The following is a 16,428-nucleotide window of genomic DNA, read 5'->3' on the forward strand; positions in this document are numbered from 1 at the left end:
TGCCGGAGTGGCCAGACTGCCCCGAACTGCCGGAGTGGCCAGACTGCCCCGAACTGCCGGAGTGGCCAGACTGCCCCGAACTACAGGAGTGGCCAGGGACGCCCGCCAGCCCCGTGAGTCCTGTGCCTACGCCTAGGGCCAGGCCTCTGTCATGTCTCCCCAGCCTGGTGAATCCTGGGTCAGTGCCGTCGGAGCAGCCAGGGTCGCCCGCCAGCCGGGCACAACCATCGCCGCCCGCCAGCCGGGCGCAGCCAGGGTTGCCCGCCAGCCGGGCGCAACCATCGCCGGCCGCCAGCCGGGCGCAACAAGGGTCGCCCGCCAGCCGGGCGCAACCATCGCCGCCCGCCAGCCGGGCGCAGCCAGGGTCGCCCGCCAGCCGGGCGCAACCATCGCCGGCCGCCAGCCGGGCGCAACAAGGGTCGCCCGCCAGCCGGGCGCAACCATCGCCGCCCGCCAGCCGGGCGCAGTCAGCGTCGCCCACCAGACCTTCGGCGCGGCCAGGTGCGCCACCTAAGAGGGCGACGTCAAGGGTGGAGCAGAGGCCACGTCCCGCACCTGAGCCGCCGCCGTAAGAAGGCCCACCCGGACCCTCCCCTTCAGAGTCAGGTTTTGCGGCCGGAGTCCGCACCTTTGGGGGGGGGTACTGTAACGCCCTGGCCATAGAGAGGGGTTTTTTGTTCTTTATTTTGGTTAGGCCAGGGTGTTACATTGGGTGGGCGTTCTATGTTCCTTTTTCTAGGTTTTGGTATTTCTTTGTTTTGGGCCGTGTGTGTGGCTCCCAATCAGGCACAGCTGAAGCTCGTTGCTGCTGATTGGGAGTCACACATAAGGAGCATGTTTTTCCTTTGGGTTTTGTGGGTAATTGTTTCTGTCAGTGTTTTGTACCAGACAGGACTGTTTGCTGTCGGTTTACTCGTTTCTTGTTTTGTATAGTGTTCATGTTGTTTATATTCAATTCTAATAATGAACACTAACTCCGCTGCACCTTGGTCCACTTCTTCAGACGACAGCTGTTACAACATCAAAACAATGAAATAACAAATATGGAATCATGTAGTAACCAAATAAGTGTTAAACAAATATTTTTTATATTTGAGATTCTTCAAATAGCCACCCTTGCCTTGATGACAACTTTGCACACTCTTGGAATTCTCTCAACCAGCTTCACCTGGAATACTTTTCCAACAGTCTTGAAGGATTTCCCACATATGCTGAGCACTTGTTGGCTCCTTTTCCTTCACTCTGCGGTCTGACTCATCCCAAACCATCTCAATTTGGTTGAGGTCGGGGGATTGTGGAGGCCAGGTCATCTGATGCAGCACCCCATCACTCTTCTTCTTGGTCAAACAGCCCTTACATAGCCTGGAGGTGTGTTTGGTCATAGTCCTGTTGAAAAACAAATGATAGTCCCACAAAGCCCAAACCAGATGGGATGGCGTATCGCTGCAGAATGCTGTGGTAGCCATGCTGGTTAAGTGTGCCTTGAATTCTAAATAAATCACAGTGTCACCAGCAAAGCTCCCCCACACCATAACACCTCCTCCATGCTTTACAGTTGGAAATACACATGTGGAGATCATACGTTCACCTACACTGCGTCTGTCACGACTTCCGCCAAAGTCGGTCCCTGTCCTTGCTCGGGCGACGTTTGGCGGTCGACGTCACCGGCCTTCTAGCCATTGCCGATTCACTTTTCATTTTTGTTTTACACACCTGATTTCAATTCCCCAATTACAATTACGTTCATTATTTAACCCTCTGTTTCCCATGGTTTTTGTGCGTGTTTGTTCTTTGTTAAGTGGTCTAGATTTCTTTGAGCTAGTGTGTTTCCCAGCGTGGAATGTATTATTGGTTTATTTTCAAGTAAAGTTACGTATTTACTCAGTTCTGTGTCCTGCGCCTGACTTCGTCCGACCTGCTACACACTGACACTTGACAGCGTCTCACAAAGACACGGAGGTTGGAACCAAAAATCTCCAATTTGGACTCCAGACCAAAAGACAAATTTCCACTGGTCTAATGTCCATTGCTTGTGTTTCTTGGCCCAAGCATGTCTCTTCTTCTTATTGGTGTCCTTTAGTAGGGGTTTCTTTGCAGCAATTCAACCATGAAGGCCTGATTCACGCAGTCTCCTCTGAACAGTTGATGTTGAGATGTGTCAATTACTTGAACTCTGTGAAGCATTTATTTGGCCTACAATTTCTGAGGCTGGTAACTCTAATGAACTTATCCTCTGCAGCAGAGGTAACTCTGGGTCTTCCATTTCTGTGGTGGTCCTCATGAGAGCCAGTTTCATCATAGCTGTCACAGATCCCTCCGGAACTTTCATCACGCACACTTGTCCCCTATTCCCACTGATTAGTATTTGTATATATGTGCCCTTTGGTTTCCATGGTCTTTTTGATTATTGTTCACATGTCCGTTTGGCGTGTGAGTACCTGTGCTGTGTGCTTTGGGCTTTTGTGCCCCTGTGGATTGTGTAGATGATTACGGGTCTCGTCCCATGTGTTAATCATCGTGCGCTTGTGTTATTGAGGTACTCTTTTGTTTGGGTTTCAACCCTGTGTTTTTGTTACATGTTTGTTTGGTCTTCGTCCCCGTGCCTTTACACAGCACGCTGCAATTTGGGCTAAATAAAAACCCTATTACGCATTCCTGCGTCTGTCTCCTGAATCTTATATACCAGCGTGACAATAGCGCTTGATGTTTTTTGCGACTGTGCTTGAAGAAACCTTCAAAGTTCTTGAAATGTTCCGTATTGACTGACCTTCATGTGTTAAAGTAATGATGGACTGTTGTTTTTCTTTGCTTAGTTGAGCTGTTCTTGTCCTAATATGGACTTGGTCTTTTACCAAATAGGGCTATCTTCTGTATACCCTCCCTACCTTATCACATCACAACTGATTGACTAAAACGCATTAAGAAGGAAAGAAATTCCACAAACTTCAACAAGACACAGCTCATGAAGCTGGTTGAGAGAATGCCAAGAATGTGCAAAGCTGTCATCAAGGTAAAATGTGGCTACTTGAAGAATCTCAAATATAAAATATATTTTGATTTGTTTAGCACTTTTTTTGGTTACTACAATGTAGAAAATAGTACAAATAAAGAAAAAACATTGAATGACTAGGTGTTCTAAAAGGTTTTACCAGTAGTGTAAGTGGTAGTAACAGACCAATATATGGAGACATTATAGGTGGCGCTAACAGACCAATTGTCACGACCTGACCAGTAAAAGTGGTTATTTGTCATTGTAGTTTGGTCAGGGCGTGGCAAGGGGTGTTTGTTTCGGTTCTATGTTATCTATTTCTATGTTTATGTCTAGTTTTCTATTTCTATGTTGGGGTTTTTGGCAATGACTTCCAATTAGAGGCAGCTGGTTGTCATTGTCTCTAATTGGAGGCCATATTTAGTTGTTTGTTTCATTTGTCTTTTGTGGGTGGTTGTTTTCCTGTATAGCCTGTGTTGCCTTACGGAACTGTTTCGTCGTTTTGTTTATTTTGTTCAAGTGTTATCTTTAAATAAATTAAGAAGATGAGCACTTTACCCGCTGCGCCTTGGTCCAATCCTTACGACGCCTATGACAGAACCACCCACCAAACAAGGACCAAGCAGCGGGGATTGGAGCACCGAGGAGAAGGATGGACGTGGGAGGCAGAACGACGTTTCTGGGAGAGAAAATTAAGGGAGCTACATGAGGCCGAGAGGCACCCCCCCCCCCCAAAACATATTGGGGGGGCACACGGGGAGTTTGGCAGAGTCAGAGTGGAGACCTGAGCCAACTCCCCGTGCTTATTATGGGGCGCGACGGATCAAGAAAGCACCTTGTTACGCAGAAATGCGCACGGTGTCGCCTATACGCATGCACAGTCCGGTGCGGCCAATAAGGGCTCCGCAGCGTTGCCGGGGGCGAGAGTTGGCCGGCAGCCAGAAAGAAGTGTGCCGGCACAACGGATCTGGTCTCCAGTGCATCTCCTCGGCCCAGTTTACCTTGCGCCTGCTCCGCGCACTCTACCTCCAGTGCGCCACCATAGCCCGGTAAGGCCGGTGCCTGCTGTGAGCACGCGGTCCGAAGTACGTCTCCCCAGTCCGGTGAGACCAGTTCCAGCGCCCCGAAGGAAGCCTCTAATGATGGTAAATGGTCCGACGTCTCCAGCGATAATCCATGGCATGAAGCCTCCAGTGATGATCCATGGCCCGGAGCCTGTAGTGTTAATCCATGGCACGAAGCCTCCAGTGATGATCCATGGCCCAGAGCTTGTAGGGATGATCCATGGCACGAAGCCTCCAGTCATAACCCATGGCCCGGAGCCTCCAGTGACGATCCACGGCACAAAGCCTCCAGTGATTATCCATGAATCGGAACCAGTAGGGATGACCCATGGCACAGAGCCTGCAGCGAAGGTCCCCAGGCCGGAACCTACAGAGACGCTCTTCAGCCCAGAGCCTCCAGCAACGCTCCTCAGCCCGGAGCCTCCAGCGACGCTCCTCAGCCCTGAGCCTCCAGCGACGCTCCTCAGCCCTGAGCCTCCAGCGATGCTCCTGAGCCTCCAGCGATGCTCCTCAGCCCTGAGCCTCCAGCGACGCTCCTCAGCCCGGAGCCTCCAGCGACGCTCCTCAGCCCGGAGCCTCCAGCGACGCTCCTTAGCCCGGAGCCTCCAGCGACACTCCACAGCCAGGAGCCTCCAGTGATGCTCCTCAGCCAGGAGCCTCCAGCGATGCCGCGCAGCCCGGAGTCTCCAGCGATGCCACGCAGCCCAGAGTCTTCTAAAGGGGAGCTACGCCCAGAGCCAGAGCCACCTCCGTAGTGGGAGGATTGGGAAGGGGGGGGGGGCGTAGCACAGGGACTGTCGTTGACGATAGCCACACTACCTTCCCTCCCTTTAAGTTTGGGGTTGTTTTGTGGGGTTTTTGTTTTTGAGGTGCATTCGGAGTCTGCACCTTTTGGGGGGGGGGGGGGGTACTGTCACGTCCTGACCAGTAAAAGGGGTTATTTGTCATTGTAGTTTGGTCAGGGCAAATTTAGAAGATAAGCACTTTACCCGCTGCGCCTTAGTCCAATCCTTACGACACCTATAACACCAATATATAGAGACATTATAAATTCAGCAAAAAAAGAAACATCCCTTTTTCAGGACCCTGTCTTTCAAAGATAATTTGTAAAAATCCAAATAACTTCACAGACCTACATTGTAAAGGGTTTAAACACTGTTTCCCATGCTTATTCAATGAACCATAAACAATTAATGAACATGCACCTGTGGAACGGTCGTTAAGATACTAACAGCTTACAGACGGTAGGCAATTAAGGTCACAGTTATGGAAAACTTAGGACAGTAAATAGGCCTTTCTACTGACTCTGAAATACACCAAAAGAAAGATGCCCAGGGTCCCTGCTCATCTGCGTGAACGTGCCTTAGGTATGCTGCAAGGAGACATGAGGACTGCAGATGTGGCCAGGGCAATAAATTGCAATGTCTGTAGTGTGAGACGCCTAAGACAGCGCTACAGGGAGACAGGACGGACAGCTGATCATCCTCGCAGTGGCAGACCACGTGTAACAACACCTGCACAGGATTGGTACATCCGAACATAACCCCTGCGGGACAGGTACAGGATGTCAACAACAACTGCCCGAGTTACACCAGGAACGCACAATACCTCCATCAGTGCTCAGACTGTCCGTAATAGGCTGAGAGAGGCTGGACTGAAGGCTTGTAAGGCCTGTTGTAAGGCAGGTCCACACCAGACATCACATCCAACAACGTCGCCTATGGGCACATACTCACCGTCGCTGGACCAGACAGGACTTTACACCGAGGCCTGTACTCTGGAGCGGGATCGATTTGGAGGTGGAGGGTCCATCATGGTCTGGGGCGGTGTGTCACAGCATCATCGGACTGAGCTTGTTGTCATTGTAGGCAATATCAACGCTGTGTGTTACAGGGAAGACATCCTCCTCCCTCATGTGGTACCCTTCCTGCAGGCTCATCCTGACATGACCCTCCAGCATGACAATGTCACCAGCCATACTGCTCGTCCTGTGCGTGATTTCCTGCAAGACAGGAATGTCAGTGTTCTGCCATGGCCAGCGAAGAGCCCAGATCTCAATCCCATTGAGCACGTCTGGGATCGGAGGGTGAGGCCTAGGGCCATTCCCCCCAGTAATGTCCAGGAACTTGCAGGTGCCTTGGTGGAAGAGTGGGGTAACATCTCACAGCAAGAATTGGCAAATCCGGTGCAGTCCATGAGGCGGTGATGCACTGCAGATACTGACTGTTACTTTTGATTTTGACGTCCCCCTTTGTTCAGGGACGCATTATTCAATTTCTGTTGGTCTGTGGAACTTGTTCAGTTTATGTCTCAGTTGTTGAATCTTGTTATGTTCATACAAATATTTACACGTTAAGTTTGCTGAAAATAAACGCAGTTGACAGTGAGAGGACATTTCTTTTTTTGCTGAGTTTATAATGTCTCCATATATTGGTCTGTTAGTACCATCTATAATGCCTCCATATATTGGCCTGTTTTGGTGCTGTTATTGTGAAGTGGAAATGTCTAGGAGCAACAACAGCTCAGCCACAAAGTGGTAGGCCACACAAGCTCACAGAACAGGACCGGCGAGTGCTGAAGTGCGTAGCACATAATAATCGTCTGCCCTTGGTTGCAACACTCACCACTAAGTTCCAAACTGATTCCGAAAGCAACAATAACTGTTCGTCGGGAGCTTCATGAAATGGGCAAAGATCACCATGCGCCATGCCAAGCGTCGGCTGGAGTAGTGTAAAGCTCGCCGCCATTGGACTCTGGAGCAGCGGAAACGTGATCTCTGGAGTGATGAATCACGCTTCACCATCTGGCAGTCCGACGGCCGAAACTGGGTTTGGCAGGTGCCGGGAGAATGCTACTTGCCCGAATACATAGTGCCGACTGTAAAGTTTGGTGGAGGAGGATGAATGGTCTGGGGCTGTTTTTCATGGTTCAAGCTAGGCCCCTTAGTTCCAGTGAAGGGAATTCTTAACGTTACAGCATACAATGACATTCTAGATGATTCTGTGCTTCCAACTTTGTTGCAGTAGTTTGGGGAAGGCCTTTCCCTGTTTCAGTATGACAATAACTCCGTGCACAAAGCGAGGTCCATAGAGAAATGGTTTGTCGAGATTGGTGTGGAAGAACGACTGGTCTGCATAGAGCCCTGACCTCAACCCCATCGAAACCTTTGGGATGCATTGGAACGCCGACTGTGAGCCAGGCCCAATAGCCCAACATCAGTGCCCAACCTCACTAAAGCTCTTGTGGCTGAATGGAAGCAAGTCCCCGCAGTAATGTTCCAACATCTAGTGGAAAGCCTCCCCAGAAGAGTGGAGGCTGTTATAGCAGCAAAGGGGGGGACCAATTCCATATTAACGCCCATTAGTTTGGATACACAAATATAGACTGGAGTCAGATAAAGCCGCACGATTCAAGGATTTTAATGGCTTTGAATGGATGGAATGAAAGGCATGAATACCCTGCTGCCTTTCCTGAGGTTTTGATGCACTTTTAGCCAATTTTTGGATTTTATGTATAAAACCAACCAGAATCAATAAGAAAAAAGATTAAATAACAAAGAATGACTTTTTTTATATATAATGACAAATTGCATTTGGCTTTTCATAACAGCTTTTTTATTAGATTATCACAGGGTTAGTACTGCCTACCCTGATGGCACGTAACTGGGTGCTATGCTATGGCATGGCTTGCGTCCTGCCAGGGTAATGACGAAACTACTGGCTGGAACTCCCCTCTAGAGCATCAAAGGTTTTTTTCCTCTCTCGTCCTTTATCTATTCATCTATTCATTTTATCACCTCTCCCCCTCTCCCCCTCTTTCTCTCTCGCTCTCTCTCTCCTCCTCCTCGTCCTCCTCCAATCTTTCCCATCTATCTGTCCAACCTGTTTGGAACTATCATCTCCCACAACATGTTCTGGTGACATCATTGTAAAGACTCAAACACACCAGGCTTGACTGTGTGTGAAGGAACGAGTAGAGACACATTTATGACTGATTGAATGAATACATGGACACATCATCAGTAATGTAACCTGGGGTCATAGGGTGTTTTGGGTCTTTCAACATCATACACCCTCACCCAGGCGATCCAGTCGAGGTTGATCAGACCCAGACTCCTCTCTTGATCCAGAGCCATCTTGAGGCTTTTTCAGCTGCCTCGATGGTGTTGCTGATGGCTCTCCTCCTCTTCGCTCCATTGATGCCAAGTGTGTTGTAGGCTCTGTAGAGGGATTGGCCAGCAAAACCCCTGCATCCTACCTCGATAGGCATGCACCTAGCCTTCCAAACCTGCTACTGACAGTCGATGACCAGTCCCTCGTACTTGGCCCTCTTCCTCTCGTATGCCTCCTCAAGATGATCTTCCCAAGAGACTGTCAACTCCAGAATAATGATGGTCTTCGTGGACTCTGAGACCAGGGCTATGTCTGATCTCAGGGTTGTCTTGACAATGTGCTGCAAGAACTTGAGCTGGTCCCCAGACCAGCTCTTCCCCAGGTCACTGCTCCCACCAGGACACTAAACCTTTATCAGCACAATTCATTTTTGTACAATATTATCTATCCCATCCTTATCTCTGCACATTTGAATTATAGAAATAAAACCGTACAACCTGGGGTTGTTTGGTTGTGGTCTTTTCTTATTCAATTCCCCCCAATGTATTTCCTGTATGTGTCTTCCTTGTGTTTTTCCCCAAAACCAGGGTTAGGCTATTTTAAGCTTGGTTATGGCTTTCTGGGGAGAGAGGGAAAACAACGTTGTTAGTAGGAACAGAGCAGTGTTTGGGATAAAACAGTCAGACAGGGTTAGCTCACAGCAAGTAAACAACTCATGGTTCATAACACAGACATTAGATGATAATCTGAAGGACGTATGGATTGAATTCGTATTATAATTTTTAAAAATGATTTCTCTCTATCACCGTTAGCCTACCAAGGTTTATTTCGGGGGGGACCTTTCAGAATGGGCCGACTTTGTCTTCGCTAAATAAACACTGTGACAACGGCATTTTAAAGAACCACATACAAACAACAGTTTGATTCAATGGAAAGCTCAGTCATTTGTGAAAAAGTGTGGTCGTCGCCTATCTAAATAACGTGTATTTTTACATCAAGCATTTATGTTTGTTAGAACAATAGCTAATCGTATTTAACTTATTTTTGTGTCATTTAGCAGATGCTCTTATCCAGAGCCACTTAGAGGAGGAATTAGGGTTAAGTCCTTTACTCAAGGGCACATAGACCAATTTTTCACCTACTTGGCTTGGGGATTTGAACCAGCAACCTTTCGGTTACTGGCCCAATGTGTAAGGTTCTGTATTTATTTTCTTAGTCAACCTTGTGTTCTGTTTTTTTGGGTTCTTGAACGTAGCCCTGTCTTTCATTTTTGTTCATTGATTTCACCTGTGTTAGTTACTAACCTGGTCTCATTAGGTCCTTATTTAGTTCAGTTCATTCTGTTTGTGCCTTTGTGAGGTATTGTTCGTTTTGACTCTACAAAGCCTTTTCCTAGCTCGTTTGTGAGAACCAGTTATAGCCTTCAGTCCTAGTTTTGATTCACCTGCCTGTTTTCCTACATGTGTATGACCATTGCCTGCCTGTGACCACGATTCCTGCCTTCAGTGAAGGCGAAATTAACAACTGCCGCGCTCTGCTCGTGAATCTACACCTTTTCTCCCTGAGCGTTCATTACACAACGCTCTTAACTGACATAGTTGTGGTATTCCTAGCTATTCTACGGTGTGTTCACTCACTGTTGAGTGTGTTCACACAGAAGCACTTTAACAGATAAAATGTCAGGTTACGGACGCCTATCGCTCATTTCCAACATCAATCAAGGAGTGTCTGAGTACATTTGTTTCTTCTTAGAAAGAGAGACAGAGGCAAATACAAATCTTAGAATCAACTATTCAAGACTACCAGATCCCACTGGATTCTCCAATTACATTGAATGAACTACAGCACAAAATACAAACCTTCCAACCTCAATGAAATTATAAAATATACAGACCACAAATTCCAATTGGCTATACTTAAATTCTTTAACATCATCCTTAGCTCTGGCATCTTCCCCAATATTTGGAACCAAGGACTGATCACCCCAATCCACAAAAGTGGAGACAAATTTGACCCCAATAACTACAGTGGGATATGCGTCAACAGCAACGTTGGGAAAATCCTCTGTGTTATCATTAACAGCAGACTAGTTCATTTCCTCAGTGAAAACAATGTAATGAGCAAATGTCCAATTGGCTTTTTACCACAGGTAACTTCTCATGCTTTGTTGATTTCAAAAAAGCTTTTGACTCAATTCGGCATGAGGGTCTGCTATACAATTGATGGAAAGTGGTGTTGGGGGAAAAACATACGACATTCTAAAATCCTTGTACACATTTGGCCAAAAACACATTTCTTTCCACAGGGCCGTGGGGTGAGACAGGGATGCAGCTTAAGCCCCACTCTCTTCAACAAATATATCAACGAATTGGCAAGGGCACTGGAACAGTCTGCAGCACCCGGCCTCACTCTACTAGAATCTGAAGTCAAATGTCTACTGTTTGCTGATGATCTGGTGCTTCTGTCACCAACCAAGGAGGGCTTACAGCAGCACTTAGATCTTCTGCACAGATTCTATCAGACCTGGGCCCTGACAGTAAATCTCAGGAAGACAAAAATAATGGTGTTCCAAAAAAGGTCCAGTTGCCAGGACCACAAATACAAACTGCATCTAGACATCATTGCCCTAGAGCACACAAAAAACTATACATACCTCGGCCTAAACATCAGCGCCACAGGTAACTTCCACAAAGCTGTGAACGAGCTGAGAGACAAGGCATGGAGGGCCTTCTATGCCATCAAAAGGAACATAAAATTCAACATACCAATTAGGATCTGGCAAAAAAATACTTGAATCAGTTACAGAACCCATTACCCATAATGGTTGTGCACTCTGGGCTCCGCTCACCAACCAAGAATTCACAAAATAGGACAAACACCAAACATGCAGAATTCTGCAAAAAAATCCTTAGTGTACAACGTGAAACACCAATAATGCATGCAAAATCCAGAAAAGACCCATTCAATTCTACAACCACCTAAAAGGAAGTGATTCCCAAACCTTCCATAACAAAGCCATCACCAACAGAGAGATGAACCTGGAGACGAGTCCCCTAAGCAAGCTGGTCCTGGGGCTCTGTTCACAAACACAAACACACCACCACAAACACACCACATTAGACCCAACCAAATCACAAGAAAACTAAAAAAGAATTACTTGTCACATTGGAAAGAATTAACAAAAAAACATAGCAAACTAGAATGCTATTTGGCCCTAAACAGATAGTACACAGTTGCAGAATACCTGACCACTGTGACTGACCCAAACTTAAGGAAAACTTTGACTATTTACAGACTCAGTGAGCATAGCCTTGCTATTGAGAAAGGCCGCCGTAGGCAGACCTGGCTCTCAAGAGAAGATGGGCTATGTGCACACTGCCCACAAAAAGAGGTGGAAACTGAGCTGCACTTCCTAACCTCCTGCCAAATGTATGACAATATTAGAGACACATATTTCCTTCAGATTGCACAGATCCACAAAGAATTTGAAAACAAACCCAATTTTGATAAACTCCCATATCTACTGGGTGGAATACCAGTGTGCCATCACAGCAGCAATATTTGTGACCTGTTGCCACAAGAAAAGGGCAACCAGTGAAGAACAAACACCATTGTGAATACAACCTATATTTACGTGTATTTATTTTCCCTTTTGTACTTTAACTATTTGCACATCGTTACAACACTGTATATAGACATAATATGACATTTGAAATGTCTTTATTCTTTTGGAAATTTGTGAGTGTAATGTTTACTGCTAATTTTTGTTTATTATCTACTTCACTTGCTTTGGCAATGTTAACATATGTTTCCCATGCCAATAAAGCCCTTGAATTGATATTGGAGAGAGAGAGAGAGAGAGTTTTTTTTGAGTTTTTATAAAACCTTTATTTTATACTCAAGTATTAACATCAATAATGACACACTGCCTTTTCAGAAATGAAACACCAAATGTAATTCTTAAAATAAAAGAAAAAAATACAAAACACTAAAATAACAAAAAATGTAAAAAAGAAAATAAAAAAATGCTAACAAACATATACATTCAGCTTATTTCATCAACAAAAAATAATTTCCCCTCCTCTACAAAACAAAGCGCTCCTTCGTATGCCCACTTCTCCTCAAACAATGGGAGATCTTTTACAGCTGAGAAGAACTCAAAATCTACTTTTATTCTTATTTTCACTAATCCTTTAAAAACACATCTTACATCCTGCCCATATCCCGTTTCTATCTTATGTTTCCTACTCAAAAAAATGGACATCTTAGCTTGTCCCAAAATAAAATTTAACAGTTGACATTTTCTTTTCTGTTGCTTTCTATATTGAAACCCCAAAATAAAAACAGTGTTATTGAAAATCTCCCCTACAGCTTTAAACAAAGACTCCAGCATTTCCAAGAGAGGTTTAATCCTCTCACACTCCACAAAACAGTGAAAAATGGTTTCTCTTATATTACAAAAAGGACATCCATCTCCAACATCTGAGTTAATAACAGATACAAAAGCATTAACTGCAATGATGCCATGCAAAACCCTCCATTGCATATCACCAGTACCCTTTTGTAACGGTGGCTTGTACAGTGCTCTCCATGCTGGCTTTACCTTGTCATCAATGCCCAGTTTTACCCTCCATGGAGTGTCTTTTCTATTTTTTAATTTATCTTTATTCAACACCTTGACACACCCCCTATATAATTCTTTCCCATTCACCTCATCCAAACCCACCTCTTCCAACCCTCTCAAATCCAGTAATATCGCCTTTCTTTCTGACTCTGGGATATTTGGTGTAATCCCTAGTCTTGGAAATGAGACGTCTTCATCTTGTTCCTTCTTGTGGCTATGAAGCATACCCCACTCTTCTGCTGACAGAGCCTTCCTGCATCTTCCCAGCATTTGTCCTACAATCCTTTCCGACCTCACCCCCAAATGTTCAGCCACCCGTCTACCATCCATTAAGGCGGGCCCAGCCACGGCCATTAACTGTTTTAAGGTGATGATTTTGCCCTTCACCAGAATCTTGGAAAAATGTGGAACATCTGCAGTTGTGCAATCCAGTCTTGCCCCATACACCAGAGGTTCCTCCAACAGCCAATGCACTGACTCCGCTGAAGTTCGTCTGGACACCTTCATTATGCTCCACACCCTAAGAAGGCCTCTGTAAAACGGAGGTATTCCCTCCCTGGAAATCTGGCTACTATCAACCAAAAATAAAGCTTTCTTTAAACCTAATCCTCCAACCTGCTGTAATACAAGACCTGCCACCCCTCTCCAAACCACATTTTCCGGTCCATAAAGCAACCTTTGAATAAACTGCAACCGGAAAGCAGCAGCCCTACTAGCAAGATGTACAAGACCTTGTCCCCCCTCCTCTTTTGACAAATACAAAACACTTTGTGGAACCCAGTGATATTTATCCCAAAAGAAATCCACAATTATTGCCTGTATCTTAGCCAGAAGGCCAGATGGTGGTTCTAAAACTGACAACCGATGCCACAGTGCAGAGGCAATCACATTGTTAACTATAATAGTGCGCCCTCTATATGACATACGAGATAGCAACCAACGCCATCTCCTTATCCTCCCTTCCACCATTTCAACCACCCCAATCCAATTTTTTTCCATAGTCCCCTCATCTCCTAGGTACACTCCAAGATACTTAAAACCTCCCTTACACCATTCCAGCCCCCCTGGCAAAGCCATGATCCCTCCAGCCCATTCTCCAATCTGTAAAGCACAACTCTTTTCCCAATTTACCTTTGCAGAGGATATTCCCCTAAAACGATCAACCATTAGACTCAAACTATCCACCTCCGCTTGATTTTTCACTAAAACAACTACATCATCAGCATAGGCTGAGAGACGAATAGGAGGAATATCCCTTGAAAGGTACACCCCTTCAATGCGACTTCTTATGCTATTTAGTAGTGGCTCTATAGCAATGGCATATAACATTCCCGACAAAGAACATCCCTGCCTAATACCTCTACACACTTTAAAAGGAGCACTCAAACCACCGTTAACTTTCAATACACTTTCAATGTCACCATATATCACCTCTATCATGGCAATAAAACCAGAGCTGAACCCAAACGCCTCCAAAGTGTGCCATAAATATTGATGTTCAACTCGGTCAAATGCCTTTTCCTGATCAATTGAAATTAGACCAGCATCCAACCCAATAGCCCTAGAGACGTCCAAAAAATCACGAATCAGAGAAATGTTATCCCCTATCTGCCTGCCAGGAACACAGTAGGACTGGTCCGTATGTATGATTTGCCCCATCACCTCCCTCAACCTGTTGGACAAAGCTTTTGACAGGATCTTATAATCAGTGCACAATAAAGTCACCGGCCTCCAGTTCTTCACCTCCCTAGGGTCACCCTTTTTGGGCAGTAGGGTGAGGACAGCCCTTCTGCAGCTTATTGGTAGTAACCCTCCGGTTAAACTATCATTAACTACTGCTAGCCAATCCTCTCCCAACATAGCCCAAAAAGACTTAAAAAAGTCAACGGGAAGCCCATCAATGCCTGGTGCCCTTCCATTTTCCATGCCTTTTAATGCAGTGTATAACTCCTGCAAAGACAATGGTTGCTCAAGCTCAATCTGAGCTTCTGCATCCACCTGTGGGAGCCCATCAAGGAACTGCTGTGTCACTGTTTTATCCTCTTGATACTCACACTTGTAGAGCTCAGCATAGAACTCTACTGCCCTCTTTCTAATTTCACTAGGTCTAGTGAGCTCTTGTCCAACAGCTGATTTGAGACAATGAATAATTTTTCTTTGTCCAGTTCTTTTTCTCTAAACCAAAGAAAAATTTGGATGAGGCATCCATTTCAGAGATTCCCTGAAACTTACTTCTCACCAATGCCCCCTGTGCTCTGATACCCAGCAGGTCTGCCAATGCAGCTTTTTTTCCTCTTGAGGGCCTGAGTGTGGCCTCGATCTCCTGTGGTCTCAACCAACGTCATGAGTTCCACTATTTCAGTCTCTAGGGCTTTCATTGATCTGGTGATATCCTTGGTGACATTCCTCGTGTATTGCTTACAGAATTGTTGAATGTGGATTTTCCCTATATCCCACCACTGTTGAAGGGATACAAAACTGGCCTTTTGAGACCTCCACCTCTCCCAGAAAAAACTAAAACATTTCCTGAAGTGAGCATCACTCAATAAAGTTATGTTAAAATGCCAGTATGCGCTTTTAGGTTTTACATCGTTAATGAACACCACCTCTGTTATTAAACAATGATCAGAAAATCCCACTGGGGTTATCACACTTGATTTACAGACCTGAGATTGATGCTCAAAACAATAAAACCTATCTAACCTGGCCATAGAGATGGTGTTCTCTCTCACATGCACCCAGGTATACTGCCTTGTGCCTCCATGTTGACTCCGCCAAATGTCACACAGTTCATTTGTTACAATGAGACGTTTTAAAAAAGTCCTTGAGGCTATATGAGGTTCTTTGTGGTTTCTATCTAAATCACTGACTGTGCAGTTAAAATCCCCAGCAATAAATAAATAATCTTCCTTGTTACATTTCTCAATGGTATTTGATAATGTCTCTAAAAAGCATACCCTCTCAACTGCCACCACTGGGGCATATACATTTATCAGACACATAGTGATGTTTTCATACCTTACTCTAACTTTTAGTAACCTCCCCTCAACTACCTCTTCAACCTCATATGACAAAGGCAAAAACCCTTTTGAGAACAATATGGCCACACCCCCACTTTTTGTGTTTTTATGACTACACACCACTGTCCCCCCCCACTCCTGTTTCCACATAACTTCATTTTCCAAATTACTATGCGTTTCTTGTAGAAAAATGATGTCACTTCCCTTTCCCCTAATTAACTCATACACTATGGCTCTTTTTTTAACGTCTCTTGCCCCATTTACATTTAAAGAAGAAATCTTAAAACTGCTCATGGTTGAAGAAAAAATACAGAGGAAGACCCAGAAACCACATCTCTTTACAGAGTTAAAGCTGCGACTGAACTCTTTCATTTCTTTAGAATTTACATCACTTATCACTCTCGTTACCACTTTCTTGAGTCTAGCAATTTCAGGGCTTGTCAAACCTCCCCCTGTTATTTTTGACATCAGAAACTTTGCTGATTCAATAAACAATTCACTTTCAGGGAAAAAATCTGTTATATTATAATCCTGCATATATTTCTTCCCTTTTGTCAACTTCAGAAATTGACGTACCTTCCCAATCCCATACCTCCCTTCCTCCCCATTTATCTCACTA

Source organism: Salmo trutta, chromosome 18 (assembly GCF_901001165.1).
Source record: "Salmo trutta chromosome 18, fSalTru1.1, whole genome shotgun sequence".
NCBI classification, from domain to species: domain Eukaryota; kingdom Metazoa; phylum Chordata; class Actinopteri; order Salmoniformes; family Salmonidae; genus Salmo; species Salmo trutta.